The following is a 20,753-nucleotide window of genomic DNA, read 5'->3' as shown; positions in this document are numbered from 1 at the left end:
AGAAATGTCAGCATTCATTGTAAAGAATTATAAATGCTCTTACAGTCATTGCAAATAATAAGTGCTTAACTGAGGGTGCATTTTCTTGTTACTTAAATAATGTAGCAAGGAGTGTCAGGAAAATTGCATTTCTTGTTCTCTGCACTTTGTGCTTGGCATGAAACTATTTAGTTCTGTGCCCTTATCAAGGAGCTTTCTGTTGGAAAAGCAAAAAAAAGCAAAAGAAAACTCTGATTAACAATGGAGTAAGTAAACTGGAAAGTTCAGGTGCATTGATAGGATAAGCTAAGGCAGGCACCTTTTTGAAACATGCACATGCAATGGTTTCTCTACAAGATTTTTTCCCAGCAGCAAAGTTGTTCCACATCTTTCTGGAAGAATTACTGAATTTGGCAGAACTAATAAAAAGATGTATGACCTGTTTTGTGCAATGAGGACCTTTTCAACATTTCATGTTATTATTAGTCATGAAAGAAAGAAGCATTAACTTCTGCTTTTCTGCATTTTTGAAGTACCCTTTGGGCTTGTAAAAGTGGGCTTACTATTATTGTCTCCTATCTAACTGTGGGAGGACTTTGATATTTATTTGTGTGTGTGTGTGTGTGTGTGTGTGTGTAGACATATAGGTGATAGATAGATCCATTGAATGCATTTACCATCAATGTTATTGTTTCCATTGTTCCATCCTGGGTTTCACAAGTAGAAATATGTATCCAAACCAACATATCTCATCTCTCAAATTGCCCAGAGGAGAGAGCAATTAACCCTTTTGCAGCCAAGTATAATTGAGGGAATGTCTGAGATGCATGAAGTATTACATCCATTTTATTTCCCTCTTATTCTTGTAGTTCATGTGATGTTAATGGTTTTATAAAGGCATTGAATTACTACCACATTGTCAAGCCACCCTGAGTCCCCTCCGAGGTGAGAAGGGCGGGATAAAAGTATAGTAAATAAATTAATATAGTAAATAAATAGTTTTGCATTAAAAATACAAGAATTTTCTTAGCATCCTCGGAAAGGATGGAAGCATGGTTTCCTTAGGCCCACAATGGGCAGCGCTAGAGAAAGCTGCTTTTTTGAATTATACCTCTTTGAATACCTCAGCCAGCATGGCTGGTGACTGGCTCTTTGAATTTAAAGAGATACAGTTCCAAATGTGTAGTTCAGACAATGGCCAAGATTCTGGATCAGCCAGCTAGATTTACTCTTCCTATACTGTTCTGTATTCAGAAATCAACTGTACCAGGTTTTGCTAGATTGGCAGAGGTTGCTTGGGTGCATCTAGAATTAATGCAGTTTGATACTACTTTAGCTGCCATGTATCAACACTACCGGAGCCTCCGGTGGCCTAGGGGATAAAAGCCTTGTGACTTGAAGGTTGGGTTGCTGATCTGAAAGCTGCCAGGTTCGAATCCCACCCGGGGAGAGCGCGAATGAGCTCCCTCTTTCAGCTCCAGCTCCATGCGGGGACATGAGAGAAGCCACCCACAAGGATGGTAAAACATCAAAAAACATCCGGGCGTCCCCTGGGCAACGTCCTTGCAGATGGCCAATTCTCTCACTCCAGAAGCAACTCCGGTTGCTCCTGACATGAAAAAAAAAACCACTACGGAATCGTGGGAATGATGTTTGGTGACACACTAGCACTTTTGACAAAGAAGGCTAGAGACCTTGTAAAACTATAACTGCCATGATTGCAAAGCATTGAGTCATGCCAGTTGAAGTGGTGTGAAACTGCAGTAAGTATGCTTAATTATGTGACTGATGTGAAATACTAGTCTATATTTCAAAAGGATATCCCATTTTTGAGGCCATCTGCTTTTTCTAACTCGATAAGTAACAAATAATGGAGAAATGCAACCTGAAAAAGTGCATTTGATTTATAAATCATCATCATCATCATCATCATCATCATCTTGCTTTCACACAAGCTTATTGAACCAGCCGTCTTCCTCCCTCCCTCTCTTTTTCCTTCCTTTCAATTGACAGTTTGCTCTTAGAAGATGCAGAAAGGAGGGTTTTTTTTTTTAAAGTTGTGCTACGATACTTGTCACACGTCAGATGTGAAATGCTGGCATGAAAAGAGTCCTTTCTGCCGTGTTGGAAAGCATGCCTGCTCAGAGAGCTTCCTTTTTTAATTTGCAAAGGACAAGGGAGAGGTAGCTGCTTTTCATAGCCATATAGGATGCTGGGAAGTATTCTAAGGAAGCCAAGCATCAGCAGGCTAGAACAGACTATCAGTATTTGAGTGAAGCTTATGATGGGATGATGGATGCCCCTGTATCTCTTAGGGTGCAGAGAAGGGATTTTAGCAGAGGAAGGAAAATAATCTCTTGCCGAGAGGAGCTAGAGAGATGCATCAGAAAATCAATGACATCTGTTTTGTAGCACGCAGCAATTTTTCGCATGGAGAGGAACCTCACCAAAAATGTGCATGTCACACGGATGGGTGCCAGCCACATCCCCCTGTGCTGACCAGCTGCAGCTCACGCTATATCCAGGCGCTGTCTGTAACTTTCTCAAGTTTTGGTCTATTTAAAACTGTCTTTTCACTCACTCCTCCATTTCTTGCTGTACTTTTAGACTTTTCTTTGCAGACTTCACATTAAGAGTCAGCACAAACTCTCAGAGTGATGATTTGTGTGAAGAGAAAAATTTGGAACACTAACAGATGATGGGAAGAAGGAAGTCCTTGTGTGCATCTTTTTTGTTTTTGCTAATGATTTTAGGCTCAGGGTTTCCAGGGCTTTTAGTAGATTTCCATAGCAAATAGCATTATACACATTTTCTGTTCACTGTGATAGAAAGCACATGAAGTTTCTTAACCATAATAGTAGCTTTTCAGGCAAAGTTTAGAAAAGTTAGCATTTTGGATTACAGCAGTCAGAATCTCCCAACCAAGATCTTTCATCCCCGTCAAAAGAATCAGAAACATCCATGAAGACTAAGCACATTATGGTCCTCATAAAAATGTTCTTGCAGGGATGGTAGTATATAGAAGATATTTTCCTGAATGTGAGTCCCTGAAATCTTTTGTTGTTATTGTTGTGTTCCTTCTTGTCAAAATTATGGTGACCCTGAGGAGAATCAGTCATGGGGCAAAATTTCTTCAGAGAAGGTTTCTGTTTGCTTTTTTCTGAGGCTGGGAAAGTGTGATTTGTCCAACATCACCCAGTGGGTTTCCATGACTGAGCATGGATTTGAAACCTGTATCCTACAGTCCAGGAACCAGTGTGGCTTAACAATTTGAGAATTGGGCTATGACCCTGGAAAATTGGGTTCAAATCCACGCTCAACCATGGAAACCGACTGGGTGACCTTGGACTATTAACACAGTCCTACGACCGCATCACACTTACCTCTGAAAGTGACATACAATGCGTCCTCCACTCTAGCTGGAGGACGGAGGGAACACGTAGTACCATGCTTCCCTCTCAACACAGGAGGCTTCCCATGTTGTATTGGATCCAATGGAGCCAGCACACTTCTGCACTGTCTGGGTCGCTTTGAGGGAGCAGTATGCGGGGTGATGGATTTGGCCCAGCTGCCCTACATTTTGGTGACGAAGTCAAGTGAAGCGGGATGCTTCACCTGGCTATTATAAAAATTGGTTAGCCTCAGAAAACCCCACGACCCTAGGATTGCCATAGTTCCGAAGTAACTTGAAGACACACACAGCAACAATCCTAGGCTCCTAATCCTTAAAAGCAAAACACTATGTCATAATGGCACACTAATGCTTCTTACTAATGTGTGGATGCCACTAGGAGTTTGGCTTCATAACAAATGCTACTCAAAGAGCTGTAAAACTGTGGAAATAGGAATGTTGCACTCCACAATTTCAGCCACTTCGTTCTTCTACCACTGCCTCCTGGCCTCCTATTCCAATTTTTGGGTTTTGCTTCACAATTGTTCACTAACATTTCTTGCCCAATTGGTCTATTTTTTGTAATACTGGACATTTCACTTTGCATATGCTTTTGATTTTTGAGTGTTTCTAATATTGTTAATACCGGTATGTACTTTCACCTCGTGAAGGGATGGTGCCACCCTGGCTATAAAAGATTGTCACAACATGAACATTAGGATCACTGTTAGCAGAATGTGGGAACACTACTTTTTAAAGACTCCAGAATCCCCAGAAATTTCCTAAAGATTGCAAGGGCCAGAATCCCTCAACTAGCTGACCAGTTGCCATGTTTTCCGAGATTATTCTGAGAGACAGAGTCCAAAACAGTAACTTATCCCAGCTCTAACTCTTGTTATGTTTCATGACAGCCTTAATTTTAAAATTGCAATGTGACTTAGGGAAGTGTTATCAACCTATTATGGAGCAGCCTATGGGGGAGAAAAATGATAGATAGCTTCCCCATTTCCCAAGCTAACACCCTTACTGCCGACTCACCCTCCCTTTCACTTGACTCCACCAGCTGTGCTTGTGATAAATGAGAACCAACTTAGTCTGCGGGTGGAGTGGGGGATGAGTGGAAGAACCTAAGAGAAATAAATAAAACAATTCCACAATGAAGCCAGTCAAACCACTTTTCACTATAATTGTTCCCCAGCAGATTGCATATGAAGCATTGTTTACTGGCCTATAAATAGACTGCTGAACACGGTTCTGCACACAGCAAAACTGAAAGGGGATACAGTATTATCAAAGAGCTGTCACAACAGCTCTGAAATTGAGAGACATGCATAAGCATTACTTCTGATTAAATTACAGCTTGCACACCAGCAATTTGGTGCTTAAATGGCCCGATCTATTTCTCTGCTATTGCTTGCCTTGTTTCCATGTGCTTGAGGTTTTGTTCAACATGTGTGATTTCCATTCTGAAAGCACAGGAGAACAGAGTGGATCTCGCCACCAGATTTTTGGCTTAATTGCCTCCTTTCCAAGGCTTGGAAATATTACTTTTTTTTGGACTACATGAATGCTGGTTGCGGAGATTCAGGGAATTATAGTTCAAAAAGGAACTTATGCTAACACCATACCATGTGCATTGCTAGCTCTGGAAGAGGTCCATAATGGGGTGAATCCAAGGCAACTCCGGGGCTGAATGATCTGACTTTCAACTAGGTTATTTTGATGGTATAGACCACTGCTTCATAAACTGTGGGTTCCAACCCCAAATAGGGGGTCATGAAAGATTTGGCAACCTAGTGGCTATTTTAGGCATTTACACAAATCTGTTAGCGTGCAGTGTTTACAATGGACTCTGCAGAAAATGTACTTCATAAAAAGGGAGATTATCCTGTTTAGCAAGACTTGCAAATGTTGATTTATAATCAGCAAATGTTTAATTTATATGCCAATTTTATTTTCCTATATACCTGAGGTCATGTAAAAATGTCTCAGATGGAAAGGCATTGAGAATGGAAAAAGTTTAAGAAGTCCTGGTATAGAAAGCCCTGGAAACTGAGTTTTGTAATGTCACATCAAAGCCTAAAAGAAGGACTTTCATTGTTAACGGAGTTGGACATCATGTGGTGTATCAAGGCAGCTACATGGTGAGTATGTTTTGTTTGTTTGTATGGTCCCATATGCCCTCCATATCGTGACCTTCATCCTTATATCACATCCTACCAAATGTATAGAGGATAATATACAGAAATTGTGATTATGCATTCCAGGTGTCACCTAGCATAGCCTTCTTCAAACTACTGGAATATTAAAAAAGACTCACAACTATTCAAATGGTTCTCAGTGGAAGTCATTTTGCTGGGACTCCCGTGCCCATATGAGATGTGCTCCTTTTGCTTACCTTACTACAGAAAAGATGTGCCCATGGCAGAGACAAAGTAAACAGTATATCTGAACTACATGAAATAAACCAACCATTTGGATCATATTTATATCCTAAATAACACACAGCCGTCAATTCCTTAATTTATTTGACCTTTAAATTTTAGAATATTCATATCAACTGTATGGGGCCACAGTTACCCATTCAAGGAGTGGTATTCAATAACTAGGAACATGTGCTCCTAATGAGCTGTGATTATGATGGAGACACATAACCTTTCCGCAAAACCAGAGACAGCTCAGGGTAAACAGCTCCTCTGTGGGTTGTATTACATCTTATGTCAGCTTGACCCAGGCGGAACAGGGAGGGTGCACATGGCAAAACACCCCAAGGATGTGCCAAGCCAAAAAAAACCTGTTTTCTTTGGGAGAGGATGTTGCTTGCAAGGTAGATGTTATTTCCAAGCATTCACAACTTCCACAGTTCATGAGAACCGTATTTCCCAACTTTTCTGATTGCTAATAATACCCACTATTACGAAGCTGTGGTTATTTTAATAACTCCGCTCAAATAAATGTAAATTTAATTCACACTGAGGATTTATTGAAATCCTACCCTTGAGCATTGCCTTATGTTTCTTGACTCAGCTCTTGTGTGATGAAGAACAGCTTGACATGTGGAGACTTTTCTTGTTGGCATCATAAACTGTGGTCTGGAGCAAGGAGCTCAGTTGACCTCATCACACTAGAGTTTGGATCCACTTTAGGGAGGAGCCTTTAAACAGCTCAGCCAAACAGGTCTTGGGCCTCACCAAACTACAAATCCCAGAATTCTACAGGTGGCAGAAACCAGATTTAAAGTGGATAAATGCTTGTGTGATTAGGCTAATAGTTATGGAGATAGAGGAGTTGGCTACAAGAGCCAATGGTTTCCTCTAAAAGGCCTTGGAGGCAAGACGTGTGTTGTCTCCAAATATTATGATGTATATAAAAGTAGTGGCGGATTATATAATTCCTTGAAATTACTTGGGTAGTAGAAAAGCAGCAAGCCTACTTTATCTCCCCCTTCCCTATTCTCTTTTCTTTTTTCTTTCTTTCTTCTTTCTCTTTTCTCTTCCCTTTTTTAACAGAGTTTAAATGTTTTGCTTGTTGTTTATGTTGTTGGAGTTATGATTGTGGTCATTTCCTAATCTTAAGCAAAGCATGTAAGCACCAGCATTTATTTGGTTATTTCAATATAAGGAAACTATCAGTTCAATGCCAGAATGTAAATGGCTACCCCTTTCCCCAACACACATGCAAACATTGGTAGAATGAAACAAATATTGTGTCTTATGGTTCTAAGAGTTCACTCCGTGGCGTTTCCAGGTTAGGACTGGCAAAAACAACTGTCTGAACCCCTAACTACCACTGCCACACAGTGTAGTCAAGATAGACAGATCAATGAGTTTGATAGTCCAATGCCCTACATGAATAAAAAGGAGGGACATATGTGGGTTGCTGTGACCCAGAAGCATTCTCTCCTGACGTTTCACCCACATCTATGGCAGGCATCCTCAGAGGTTGTGAGGTATATTGGAAACTAAGCAAGGGAGGTTTATATATCAGTGGAAGGTCCAGGGAGGGAGACATAACTTTTGTCTGTTGAAAGTAAGTGTGAATGTTGTAATTAATCACCTTGACTAGCATTTAATAGTCTTACAGCTCAAGGCCTGGCTAATTCCTGCCTGGGGGAATCCTTTGTTGGGAAGTGTTAGCTGGCCCTGATTGTTTCATGCCTCGAATTTCCCTGACTTTTGAGAGTTGTTCTTTGTTTACTGTCCTGATTTTAGAGTTTTTTAAATACTGGCAGCCAGATTTTGTTCATTTTCATTGTTTTCTTCTTTCTGTTGAAATTTTCCATGTGTGTGTGGATTTCAACCTCTGAGGATTCCTGCCATAGATGTGGGCGAAACATCAGGAGAGAATGCTTTGTATTACAGTGTAATGGCATTAATTGCCACTTGTAAGCCGCCCTGAGTTCCCTCAGGTGAGATGGGCCGGGATACAAATGATCGAAATAATAAATAAATAAATAAATATATAAATGCTTCTGGAACATGGCCATACAGCCCGGAAAACTCACAGCAAGCCAGTGATTCTGGCCATGAAAGCCTTTGACAACACAGTGACCTAAATAGGTGCAAATGTAAGTTACGGAGATGTGGAAACATGCAATGTACATTAATATAATGGTGGTATAATAAATCCCATGAAAGTGATTCGTCCTTTTCTATATTGCTATTTTGTATCTTCAAGTCATTTCTGTCTTACAGTAATCCTATCATAGGATTTTATGGGCAAGGTTTATTCAGAAGAGATTTGCCAAGACTGAGAGAACGTGACTTGCCCAAAGCCAATTGGTCTCATAGCTGAGTGGAAAATTTGAACCCTCTCTCCAGAGACATAGTCCAGTATTCAAACCATCACACCCCAGTGGATCCCACCCATTTGATTTACTGTAGGTATTATTATCCCACAAATGCTTTGTCCATATACATTAAAAGAAAAATGACAGAATTAGTGCTGTTTACCAAGGAAGGTGCTAAGCAAGTATCATGGCTGTGGTGGAACAGTTTCCTTGGAAATTTGAGTCATGAGCTTCTATTGCCCTCTCCCCTCATCACATTTTGAAAATATTGTTCTGCTTTTTGGATCCCTGCAGCTCTTGTCAGCTATGATGGTTCTGCTTTTTACAGGTCTTATTTCAGACAGAAAACATCTTGATGTTCTACCAAGCAATATAACTAAGAAGCCGCTTCAAGCCTGCCAGGAGTGCTGCTTCCAGCTGTGTTCTCCATGTTTGCCATCCATTTCTTCAGCCCTTTATTTTTTTTTAATAAAAAACATATTAATTTGTCACTCCAATGTTTCATGGGGTCTACTGGGATGAAATTAGCAGCAGCCTGCACACGAAACAGAGCATTTTGCACGAGGCATTATGAAAGAGAGTGAAGGGGAAGAAGCGAGACAGAGGAAGATAAAAAAGTTACAAAAATGTGTCCCATTTCCTTAACTCCTCTGTGCTATTAGTTCTCTGCTCCCTCCATCCCTTTGATCTAAATAAAATAGGGCTACATTGAAATGAGCACAGAAAAAATGTTAAATCATAATTCAAGATTTGTTTTGTATAGATGACATGTTTTAGCAGAGATGGGCAGATCATACACACCTTCTGACATTACTCTTCTGGAGTCAGAAGATTCAGACAAAATGGAGGAGACATTGCCTATAATCTGGAGCTCCTGATAACAATAATCCTGAAAATAGACCAAAAAACTGGGGGATGAGATTGAAGGGAGTTCTGCCACCCAACTGCAGATGTTAAAGTCCTATTACCATCATTCATCGAGTGATGAAAAGACAAACAGAGATTGTGTTGTTCCCAGCAATTGTGAAGTAGTTGACTCTGACCTAATTAGGCACCTGGTGTTTTAGAATAGCTGTCTATAAATCTCCAACCATGCCCTGGCAGCTTTGTTACTTTCGATTCTCTTTTTTTTGGCAACTAGCAGTACTTTTCCATATTCATGTTCTCCTAACCTTGGACCGGCTATGATTTATTACTCTCTTTTACTTCTTGCTGGCTTTGTTTATCAGGACTATTAACTTGCTGACCAATTTCTGGACCAATTGATGTCCTCTCTACTGATTCTCTCTTCATGCTGGTGGATACCCTGTGATGGACCTCAATTTAAATAACTCAACAGCTTTTATCCTCCAACCACCTGGTTTCTGGATCACTTGCTGACTAGACCATAGGACAACCCTTCCATCCCCAGGTTGTAACCATGCATGAAAAGGCCATAGATGTAACAGCCAGAATTTATGCTTCCTATGTTCAAATCTAGCATGAGATATATAGCTTACAAAAACAATGGACAAGATGGTGGTCCCATTCTCACATAGAAAAGTTAATTGGAAAAATATTAGAATGTTAGTTCAATATTACTGGTGAGGCAGAATCTTTCCCATAGCTGAGGACAGTAGAGTATATTGAGGATGGGGAGAGAAGTCCCTATATAAGCTGTCCTGGGCTCTGAGATCATCTGGAGGAGAGACCCTACTTTCTCTATCAAAAAAAGTTTTGATGAGAAAGTAAGTGGAATCGATTTTAGACTTTATGTATCAGAGCATTCACTGCCTCTGCATAATGTGGAGTAAAAGTGTTAGACCATGTTTTCCCCACGTTACAAACCAGAAGTCCCTGAAAGTTGTTTGGAAATCCAGAAGCGATGTCTGGCCCAAATCTGGGTTTTGGATCAGCGTAGACAAGCTCCTTGTCCTTCTGTCAGTAGGATGAAACCTTAAATATTTTGAAAGGCTATAAAAAGAGAACGTTTTTAAAGAATGAGTGTCCTGTACAGTTTTGACTGAACTATTTTAAAGAGAATTTTTATCTTCCTAGGTAAAGGTAAAGGTTTCCCCCTGACGTTAATTCCAGTTGTGACCGACTCTGGGGGTTGGTGCTCATCTCCATTTCTAAGCCGAAGAGCCGGCGTTGTCCATAGACATCTCCAGGTCATGTGGCCGGCATGACTGCATGGAGCCCCGTTACCTTCCCGCTGGAGAGGTACCTATTGATCTACTCATATTTGCATGTTTTCGAACTGCTAGGTTGGCAGAAGCTGGAGCTAACAGCGGGCTCTCCCTCCGCTCCCGGGATTTGAACCTAGGACCTTTCGGTCTGCAAGTTCAGCAGCTCAGTACTTTAACACACTTCACCACCGGGGCTCCTTTTATCTTCCTAATTGCATTTTATTCATTTAACTTCAGGTAGGAATTGTTTTAATACTGTGATTAGTTTAATTCTATTGTAATATTTGCTTTTCCAACATCCAGTGCCTGAGACACTCTGCTTGAGGAGAGGGCTGGCCCAGCTTGGCTGACTTTGGGTTCAGCAGCTCTGTGAAGAAGTCCTAGGTGATGAGGAACTGTGACCCCATATTGGTAATATGTTTAAGGAGTCTTCATATGACTGCCAAATGTGCAGTCACTGTATCAGAAAGTGGAACTGTCATGCCTGTTATTATCAGGAGGGCAGCGCTAACAAGCATGATCTTGCCCCTTGCCATTTATGCTTTCAGAATTTTTATTCTGTTGCTCAAAGCGTGGTAGAGCGAGAATGGGGAATAAGACCTATCAAAGCCCCCATTTGAGCCTTGTCTTCTAGACTATTTTTCCGAAAACTATTTTTGTAAATTTCTGCTCTGTGCTGCTGAAGTGAGCAGCCATTTCACCTTCTCACCTCAGACAAAAGTAACTGTGAAGAAACCCAGAGGTTGAGAGAAGTTCCTTTTTCAGACTACAACTCCCAGAATTGATCTGCTAGCATAGTCAGTGCAGAAACCTGGGAGTTGAAATGTTAAACAAGAATGTTTCTAAGCTCTGCTTATATTCTTTGTTCCTTGATGTCAGATGAGATCTGACAGAATGTGATGATGGTTCTTCTAGTAATTTTTTATTTGACAACAGCTGTCTTTGACCCAGTGCTCTCCAGATGTACTGGATTACAGTCACCACCATTCAGAGCAAACACAACTACCATGTGTGCTGGTTGATAATAGCAGTTATAGTCCACATAGGTCTACAACAGTGGCTCTCAACTTCTGAATCCCCAGGTGTTTTGGCCTACAACTCCCAGAAATCCCAGCCAGTTAGCCAGCTGTTAGTATTTCTGGAAGTTGAAAGCCAGAACATCTGGAGACCCACAAGTTGAGAACCACTGGTCTACAAGATGATGAGTTGATGGAGTCAGGGCTTGAAGACTTTTTTTCAGAAAAGCCATGGCTTGAGTCTAATAGATCAGGGCTCAAGCTGTTAACAGGGGGAGACAACCCCTTCTCCAAGATACTACTATTTTTGGAATGACAAGTGGTGGGAGACAGAACTATAGTTTCCCTTCCTCTTTCTATTTTTCAGTAACACTGAAAGGGGATTTGGATCCTGTAGTGTCACAGTCTTGACCAATTCGCGCCTCACCTATGAGTGGTTTTAGGCTCCTTTCCTGTTTCACATCTAGATGATTTTTTTAAATTGTAAAAGTTCAGGTTCCCACACTCATACAACCTTCTGTCTTTTCATATAGAATAATTCTTCTTCACTCCATTTCCCATTGAGCTGGATTAATCTGGAAACTGAGTACTGCAAAGGATGCAACTCTACTGGACATGTTGACTGGGGATTCTAGGAGTTGCAGTCTAAAATGCCTTGTGGTCCATTTGTTGAACCATAACTTTCATCAGCTCTAACCAACAGAGGCAATGGTGAGGAGTAAGGAAAATTGCAATCCAGGAAGAACATCTGGGAGTTCACAAACTCTGTATTTTTGCTACCCTGTTTCCCCAAAATAAGACAGGGTCTTATATTAATTTTTGCTCCGAAAGATGTGTTAGGGCTTGTTTTCAGGGGCAGTCTTATTTTTCCAAATTGATTTTTAAATGAACTATAAGGTAAAGGTTTCCCCTGACGTTAAGTCCAGTCGTGACCGACTCTGGGGGTTGGTGATCATCTCCATTTCTAAGCCGAAGAGCCAGTGTTGTCCATAGATACCTCGAAGGTCATGTGGCCGGCATGACTGCATGGAGTGCCGTTACCTTCCTGCTGGAGCGGTACCTATTGATCTACTCACATTTGCATGTTTTTGAACTTCTAGGTTGGCAGGAGCTGGGGCTAACAGAGGGTGCTTATTCCACTCCTGGGATTTGAACCTGGGACCTTTTGGACTATATCAAGGGCTTATTTTTTAAATAGGACTTATATTTTGAGCATCTTAAAAAATGCTGAAAAATCATGATAGATCTTATTTTCAGGGTAGGACTTATTTTGGGGAAAACAGGGTAATAGAAGCTTCAGGGTGAAGGACCATGTAACTGGAACTCTGTTCAGCACTAACTGCTGGAAAAAGAATAAACCCACTTCCCTCTCCAACTATTCAGCATTCCTTCCGACTTACACTGTTATTTGAAGCTCTGTGGCAACAACTAAAGCTTTCTGAGAAGATGGAGCCAGCATGTTTCCTGCTACCCCAGAGAGTAGAACACAAACCAATGGCTTCCAGTAACAAGAAAAGAGAGTCCAATATAAACATTAATAATTCTGTTGTAGTGTTAGTGCTGTAACAGAGTAGATTGCCTTGGAGGGCGATGGGATCTCCAACTTTGAAAGCCTTTAAACAGAAGTTGAATTGGTATCTTTCAGGAGCGTTTCAGCTGTATATTTCTGTGTTGGACCCAATGGCCCCTGTGGCCTCTTCCAACTGGTGTTGATAGTCAAGTATTGCATGGCAAATAAAACAGAATCAGGTTTTGTTCATTCATTTTTGTTTTATAAAGATGGAAACAAGGTGGAAGAAGAGCACAGAATGCGGAACAATTTTGCCCATGTGCGGTTTTTCCTTTCATACATATATCATCCCAGGTTCTTTTCCACCCACCAAGGAAAAGATAAGATCTTGTTGCTGCTCCCTTTTTCTTTTTCTTTTTTCCTGAGTAGGAAAGCTGCTGGGTGGGGAATACAACTAGGCAGAACTGGAGTAAAACCATCACTATGAACTGAGGAAGCATTTTGAATGCACTTTGAATAAAGGTCCAGTGGGAAAGGCTGCATCTTTATTTTATGATGATAACACTGTGTTTTAAGAATGTATGAAGAGCTCTACCGGTTCAGACAAAGGCCTTTCTAGCCCAAGATGCTCTCCTTACTGCACTCAACTAGTTGCCTGGGAGAAGCCCACAAAAAGCGAGTGTCTAGGAATTCAGCCCTCGAGCCTCTGTTAACCATTCTCCAGGGAGTGTGCACTTCCCATTCAAATCCACAAACATTTTACTTCTCTTTTTGGTAAACCAGTCTTTCTTGATGATTACGTTTGTGTACCTTCGAGTTATGTCCAGTTTATGGTGACCCTAAGGCAAATCTACCATGACTCAGAGCCTTTCTCAGAGACTGAGAGATCATGACTTGCCTAAGGCCAGCTAGTGGGTTTCCATGGCCAAGTGGGCATTTGAACTCTGGTCCCATTCAAACATTCCAACTATTATACCAGGCTGGATCTCATCTTTCCTGATTGGTATCTAGTTTTTAAATAAGAATGAATGGATGTGAATTAATCAAGAGGTTCATTGCTATCTCTTGTGATTGAAGAACAACAAAGCCTTGCTACTCAACACAGATAGATATGAACTCATCTATATAAACTACCCAGTTTTGATTGTTAATGATTACTGTACTATTTAATTAATGGTCTCTTTTTGCTTTGGCATTTTGGCTGCCTTGGACCAATTTAGTTATATTATTTATTTATTTATCATATCAGAAGCAAACCGAGGGTAAAGTTGTAATGTATATTAAAAGCACAGAGTTAAAAACCTGGCGTTATATTAAATGACCTATTTGTTTGTTTGTTTGTTTGTTTGTCATATCAGAAGCAAACTGAGGGTAAAGTTGTAATGTATATTAAAAACACAAGTTAACCTGGCATTGTATTAAATGACCTTTGACCAGTAGCTAGCCACTTGGAGTGCCTCAGGTGTTGCTATAAGAAGGTCCTCCATTGTGCATGGGGCAGGGCTCAGACTACATTGTAGTAGGTGGTCTGTGGCTTGGTCATCTCCATATTTACATGTCGTGGACTCCACTTTGTGGCCCCATTTCTTGATGTTAGTTCTGCATCTTGTGGTCCTAGAGCACAGTCAGTTCAATGCCTTCCAAGTTGCCCAGTCTTCTGTGTGCCCAGGAGGGAGTCTCTCATTCGGTATCAGCCATGGCTTGAGATTCTGAGTTTTAGCCTCAATTTAGTTATAAATCAGCATGAACAAAAGTTAATACAAAGCTGCAATGGGGAAAAGGCAAGTCAGTGGGCAAGTGGCCTCAAGATTGTTATTGCAGGCTTCCAACACTCCTGGTGATTCTCAACCCCAAAACTATGGATGGTGAAATTGTTTCAGTTTTGTCCCCAAATGGTCATTTCATTCCCCTCGTTTTTAAAATCCAGATAATCCATCCCCCCAAAAAGTCACTTAATTTCTGGGGTAAATTCTTCTTGGCCTGAAAAAGTTAAAGGGGATCCAAAACATTCCCATACACAGCAGAATGGCTAGTAGCTCCTTATCACGCTAAAGTTTTGGGAAGTGAACAAAAATGACTTCTTAGATTTAGGAGTGTTGACTCAATATAACTTAGACACAGGATGTCTTCAGTTCTGATGGGAAGGTATGGAGGTGAGGAAGACACTGTGATTGGGTCTTGCTCATAAAATTTGCATATTAAGAATGTCTCAGCTCACTTCCTTTTATTCACGTCACTGCCATGAGATATGTATCATTAATGGTAATAAATACCCTTAGATATGCAACTCACAATGATGTTATCAACTGATTCTCTTTGGTTGTAAACAGAACCTCACATATTACTTTGGGATGGGGCTTTTAAAAGAATTATTTGAAATGATGCTATCAGGAAAGAACAGGCAGACTCTTTTTAATACCCAGAAGAGACAAATGATTTAACAATGAAGCTTACTCCAAGATAGCCAAAAGAACACATTACACCTCTTTTCTGCAAAAGTGAAAATTTTCTCTCTCCCCTAATAGTGGAAACATTGTTAAAACATATCTCCATTACTTACTGTTTTATATACTTACTTGTACAGCCTACATGCAGTAAGTGTGTTGAAATTGTGAGATATTATAGCTCAGTGGTATACCATATACTTTTGGATACAGAATATCTCAGGTTTCACTTCTAGAATCTCCTGGTAAGTCTAGGAAAGACTACTAGCTGAAACTAGAATAGCTGCCAGTTAGTGTGAACAAACTTGAATAAGCCTACGCAGTCAGCCCTCTGTGCCCATGGATTCTTTATTAATGAATTCTCATTGCTTAAAAATATTTGTTTAAAATCTAAAAACCAAACTTTGATTTTGCCATTCTATATGCCCCCAATGGTGCAGCAGGTCAAACTGATGAGCTGTTGAACTTGCTGACTGAAAGTAGATGGTTTGAATCCGGGTGAGCTCCTGTTGTTAGCCCCAGCTTCTGCCAACCTAGCAGTTCAAAAACATGCAAATATGATCAATGACTCTGGCATGCTCCCTATAAAGAAATATGGGGCAAGGGGGAAATCTTTTAATAATATCCCACCACTGCCACCAATATAACGGAAATGATGGCGGGGGGAATCTTTTATATAATAATATACCCCACCTCCGCCACCAATATAATGGAAATGAGCAAGTGGGAGGCTAGGCTGAGAGACTAATTATAACAGATTTTCTTTTAAAACTGGTAGCTGCCACCAACCTAAAATGTCTTTAGGATTTTTGTTGTTAAATGTGTTTGAGGCAAACTTCATTCCATTTTCTGCCACACCGTTTTCGCCCCAAACTCCCAAACTGATGTTCACTATGAGGCTTTTCTGTGGTATTTTATTGTTGTATTGCTGGAACTTTTATTAAGACTTCTTGATGAAAAATATACACTGTGGAGGCTCTTGAAAGTTGAAAAATAGAATAAAAATTTATTTTCTTGAAAACAGGTAAATGATTACTTCAGAGAGGTTCATAAGCGTAATTGGTTAAGACGTTCTTCAGCTTAACTGAATTGTATGTTTCAGATTTACTTCACTTAGTTTCAAACAGTTCCAACCAACCAATCTATCTCTATTGGTCACAAAAACCCTCGCTCTATTTGCTGAGAATAGACACGAGTTCCCCTGGGTTGTTAATTAACTCTAACCTAGAGTCCTTCTATTAACCAGCCCAATAGTGAGAGTCAAGAGATCCAAGCTGCCTGACTTAACCTGTCAGTTTCCACAGCTTTCAGTCCTCTCTCTCACACACAAACTCTGCCAACTCCAAAACCAAACTGCTCTCTTCAAACCCTCAGACAGAACTCTTCTACTTCTTCAAACCTCAAACCAGAACTGCCTGGAGCTCTTTTTTTTCTGCACTCTAAGACTTGGCTCCTCCCATCTGCTCTGGTTAGCCAATCCTAAGAATCTCTCTCTAAGCTCCTCCCCCTTTCTAACCACACTCAAGATAGCTGCCTGGCCTTCCTCAACAAAATGGAAGCTGCCTTACTCACTGCCACCAAGGCTTCATTCTAGGCCTAATAGGTAAGGTTCATTACACTCCCCATGCTCCCCATTAAGTTTAGGCCTAACATTTAATTCTTTGGGAGATACTAAATAGCCAGAAAATTTAAATATCCCAAAATGTCACCTTGCTTTTAGTTGGGCCAGATTTAATGCACTGAAATCAGCCATACTAGAGGATAGATAAAAAGGCACTGAATACGAGCACAAAACATGCCCTTGCGGGGAGGGTAAAGTCGAAACTGTAATACATGTACTTTTTATTTGTACAATTTACAAGGATGAAAGACTAAGGTTAATATCCCTTCTACTCACCAAATGGCCAGGAAGAACCCTAAATTGGTACTGCAGTTATTTCCTGTCTGATCTTGACAGAAAGGTAACGGAGCAGGTGCCAAATTTCCCTTTGCAGCAGCAAAAAGCTGCAAGTGCTTCATGAAAAATCTGTAAGTGTTGAGAGTGTAACAAAGAGTACCTAGGAGTAATCAGTTCTTGTTTTAGATTATAAAGATAGTCCTTTAACCAATAGCGAATGGAGATACTTGTTATCATTAACTATAAACCAAATGCAATGTCACAAATAATTTAAATGCTGTATTCCATCATTGTACTCTCACTTGACTTTAGCCAATGGTTTGTTGATTGAAATAAAGGCTACTGACTGACTGGCAAATGTGAGTAGATCAATAGGTACTGCTTTGGCAGGAAAGTAATGGTAATGTTGCTGGCAACATGATATTGGAGGCAGCTACAGACAACACCGGCTCTTCAGCTTAGAAGTGGAGATGAGGACCCACCCCCACCCCCCCTTGACTTAATGTCAAGGGGAAACCTTTACCTTTAGCACCCCTCACACAGAGAAGTAGTTCCTGTCTCTATATTGGCAAGCTAAATGTCTGAGAGAGGTTCAGATGCCAAGCCAAGTACAAATGCATCCATCATAATGGTTTCCCTTTATGGTATCTCATCTTTATACCAGGGATATCAATGCCTCTAAAATGGGATGCTCTTTTCTTTCTCGGCTGCAAGGGCTAGTGCCTCCCAGTAGACCCAAACTCTGTTTTCAAAAACCCAGTCCTTTTAGAAACTCCTTGTGTTAATGGCTATCACAGAAGCCTATTAAAATTTCATGACATAAGTTAATTAGGCATTGTACACAATCTGAACTCTCTTTTTTTCTGCATGAGAGAAGCTGAACTCTTGAAGCTTTCTGATCAAATATAAATGCTGTAGGGAGAAATCATCTAGCTTGAATTCACAGGGCGAGAGTGAAACAGGATTAATTTTTAAATTAGACTTTTTACATGTGTGACATGTAATAAATTAACTAGCATGGTTCATGTTGTCTTAGAAAAACCCCTTCCAAACTGAGGTTGGGTAACTTGTGTCCTCCAGATGTTGTTGTTGAACTACACTTATTCTCATCCCTAGAGATTGGAAGCAATCCATCACTTTATTTATATCTCATCTTTTCCCCAAGGCTAGGACTCAGGATGGCTTACAGAATAGAAAGAGATACAAGAAAAACCATGTCTAGCTGAGAACATGCACAAAGGTAGAATTAAAGTCTCATGCAGCATACATTTAAAAGCATTCATTAAAACACTACAGCATTAAAACAGAAAATCCTTTATATAGAACCCCCAGTTCCCAAATGTCTGCTGGAATAGAAACATATTTAGACGAGGGTGAGAGGACAGCTAAGATAAAGCCAGCCTAGTTAAATCCTGGGCCAAGTAAACTTCTGGCTCATGTATTTTAGGCTCTGTACTCTACTCTCTGCCAGTACCTGACAGCTCAGATAACATAATCTGTACCATTTTGGAATTTAAAATGGATTATTATCTATCCAACTGGCATGCACAGCTCTGTCAAGTTTCGAAGCTTATCAAATCCCGCACTACATCTGTGAAATAGTCTTCTTTTGGTCCTTTAACTGGAAGAGAATTTCACCTATTTGTAAAAGGTGCTGAAGACTTTTCTTTTTGATTTGCCGGACAATGCAGCTCAGTTGTCCCTGATGTTGTTGGAATAGAAAGTGGCTGGTGTAATGTTGTGGTATCTATAAAGTACAACTTCCATATCCATGAGGGAATATGGCACACACATACAGCCTTTTTGGCATACAACAACAAAATTGACATACAACAGTGGTATATACAGTACAACAAAAGGAAATCACATAAAAGTTATTAATCTCAATGACAAAATTTGCAACAGTCTCACAAAAGAATGCATCAGAGTTGTTCAAAATATATGGAATTTTATAACACCTTTGTCATTGAGAACACTGTGAAAAATGGAATTCCTATATTTGATCTGTGTATTATCATATTTGGGCAAACAAACAAAGAATTGTGAAGTGTTTCAACAGAGACCAAGTCTCAAGAACAGACCATTTTGGAATATTCCACTTTTTTATATCTTCCATCCAAAAGAGCTGATGGCAACATAGTGTGGATACACAAAAATGTGAATAATAGCAAACCTTATTGAAAGAAAGGAATTTCAGTCAAGTATACAACAGAGTCACACTGGTGGATCTAGATAATGCATAGAGAAGACATATTTTGTCAGACATGGATCAATGGAACCATGGATCTTGTGAATACAAGGGTTTTATTGTATTGGGTTGTGTTTTGTGGTCTTTGATCGTATACCGGTACATTTGATGTTTGGTCATTTGGTGAAAGGAGCATTATAAATAAGCATTATTACCACATTTTTTGATTCTATGACTCCATTGATTGCAAAATGCACACCAATTTCAGTACCACCAATAGGAAAAAAGCTTTATTTGTATGTATAAAGCACTCGTGATTCTAAGACACACCCTATTTTAAAGATGTTTTTATGGAGGGGAGGACACATCTTAGAATTGAAGATGTAAGCCACCCCGAGTCCCTTTGGGGAGATGGGGCAGGGTATAAAAATTATTATTATTATTATTATTATATACAATTGAATATATACTTTCATTAGTTTCCCTAGGAAGGCAGTTCCAGAGTAGCCATAGAACAGCCATGAAGAAGATTTTCTACTTTTCCACTAAGTGTGTCTGTGAAAGTGGTCCAATAGACGTGCCTTTCCCATAGATTTTAGAGTTTTAGCAAGTTCATATGGGAAAATCCACTATAGACAGTCTGAAGCTGAACAAAATAGGTCTTTACAAGTCATAACCATTAACTATCACTTTGAATTGAATAGAAACAAACCAGCAGTCAGGGGATCTATGGTATTGTAACAATTAGCTCCTATTCACAATTTGGCTGCAGCTCTTTGGACCCTCTGAATTGTCTGGATTTTGTTCAAAGGCGGACTCCCATAAGGATGTGTTAAAATAATCCTAATGGGATGTAACTAAGGCACAATGTCCAAGTCAGATATTCCAATTAACCAATTCAGTTGGCGCAATAGTTTTAATTGTGCAAATGCAACTCTAGCCACTGTCAAAACCTGAGCATCCGATTCAAAACTGAGCCATGAAGCATATCCAAACAACAAACCTGTGTTTTCAGAGGGAGTGTAACTCTATCCATCACATCGTCAGCCTCTCTTCCCTGATCTGGCCTGACTGACTCTCTCTTGTCTGGCTTCAATTTGTTCATCCACATCCAATCTATTACTGTTAATGGGCACCAGTTTAGAAGCAAAACAGCTTGCTTGGATTAAGGTAGAAACCACGGAAAGTTCTGGTTGTCATCAACATATTGATGATACTGAACCTTCAAACTCCAGACAATCTTGCCCAGTGGTTTCATGTTGAATAGCATGTCATATGTTGAACAGAGTATGCCATTAAAATAAAAACATAATCTAGCAAATGAGGACAATGTATATGTGCCCATCTTTCTGATTTGTAAAATATGTTGTT

General features: G+C 40.1%; 1 long non-coding RNA gene across 1 annotated transcript; it reads left to right on the top strand.

The window, feature by feature from the left end:
• Nucleotides 1–1,967: 1,967 nt before the first annotated feature.
• On the top strand, nt 1,968–19,506 carry LOC134297877 (uncharacterized). Its single transcript, XR_010004780.1, has 2 exons — nt 1,968–5,514; nt 8,488–19,506. It is a non-coding gene; the product is annotated as an uncharacterized LOC134297877 (long non-coding RNA).
• The last annotated feature ends 1,247 nt before the right edge of the window (nt 19,507–20,753 follow it).

Source organism: Anolis carolinensis, chromosome 3 (assembly GCF_035594765.1).
Source record: "Anolis carolinensis isolate JA03-04 chromosome 3, rAnoCar3.1.pri, whole genome shotgun sequence".
In the NCBI taxonomy this organism is placed as follows: Eukaryota; Metazoa; Chordata; class Lepidosauria; order Squamata; family Dactyloidae; genus Anolis; species Anolis carolinensis.
The sequence above is the reverse complement of the archived record's forward strand: the minus strand, read 5'-3'. Positions and strand labels throughout refer to the sequence as shown.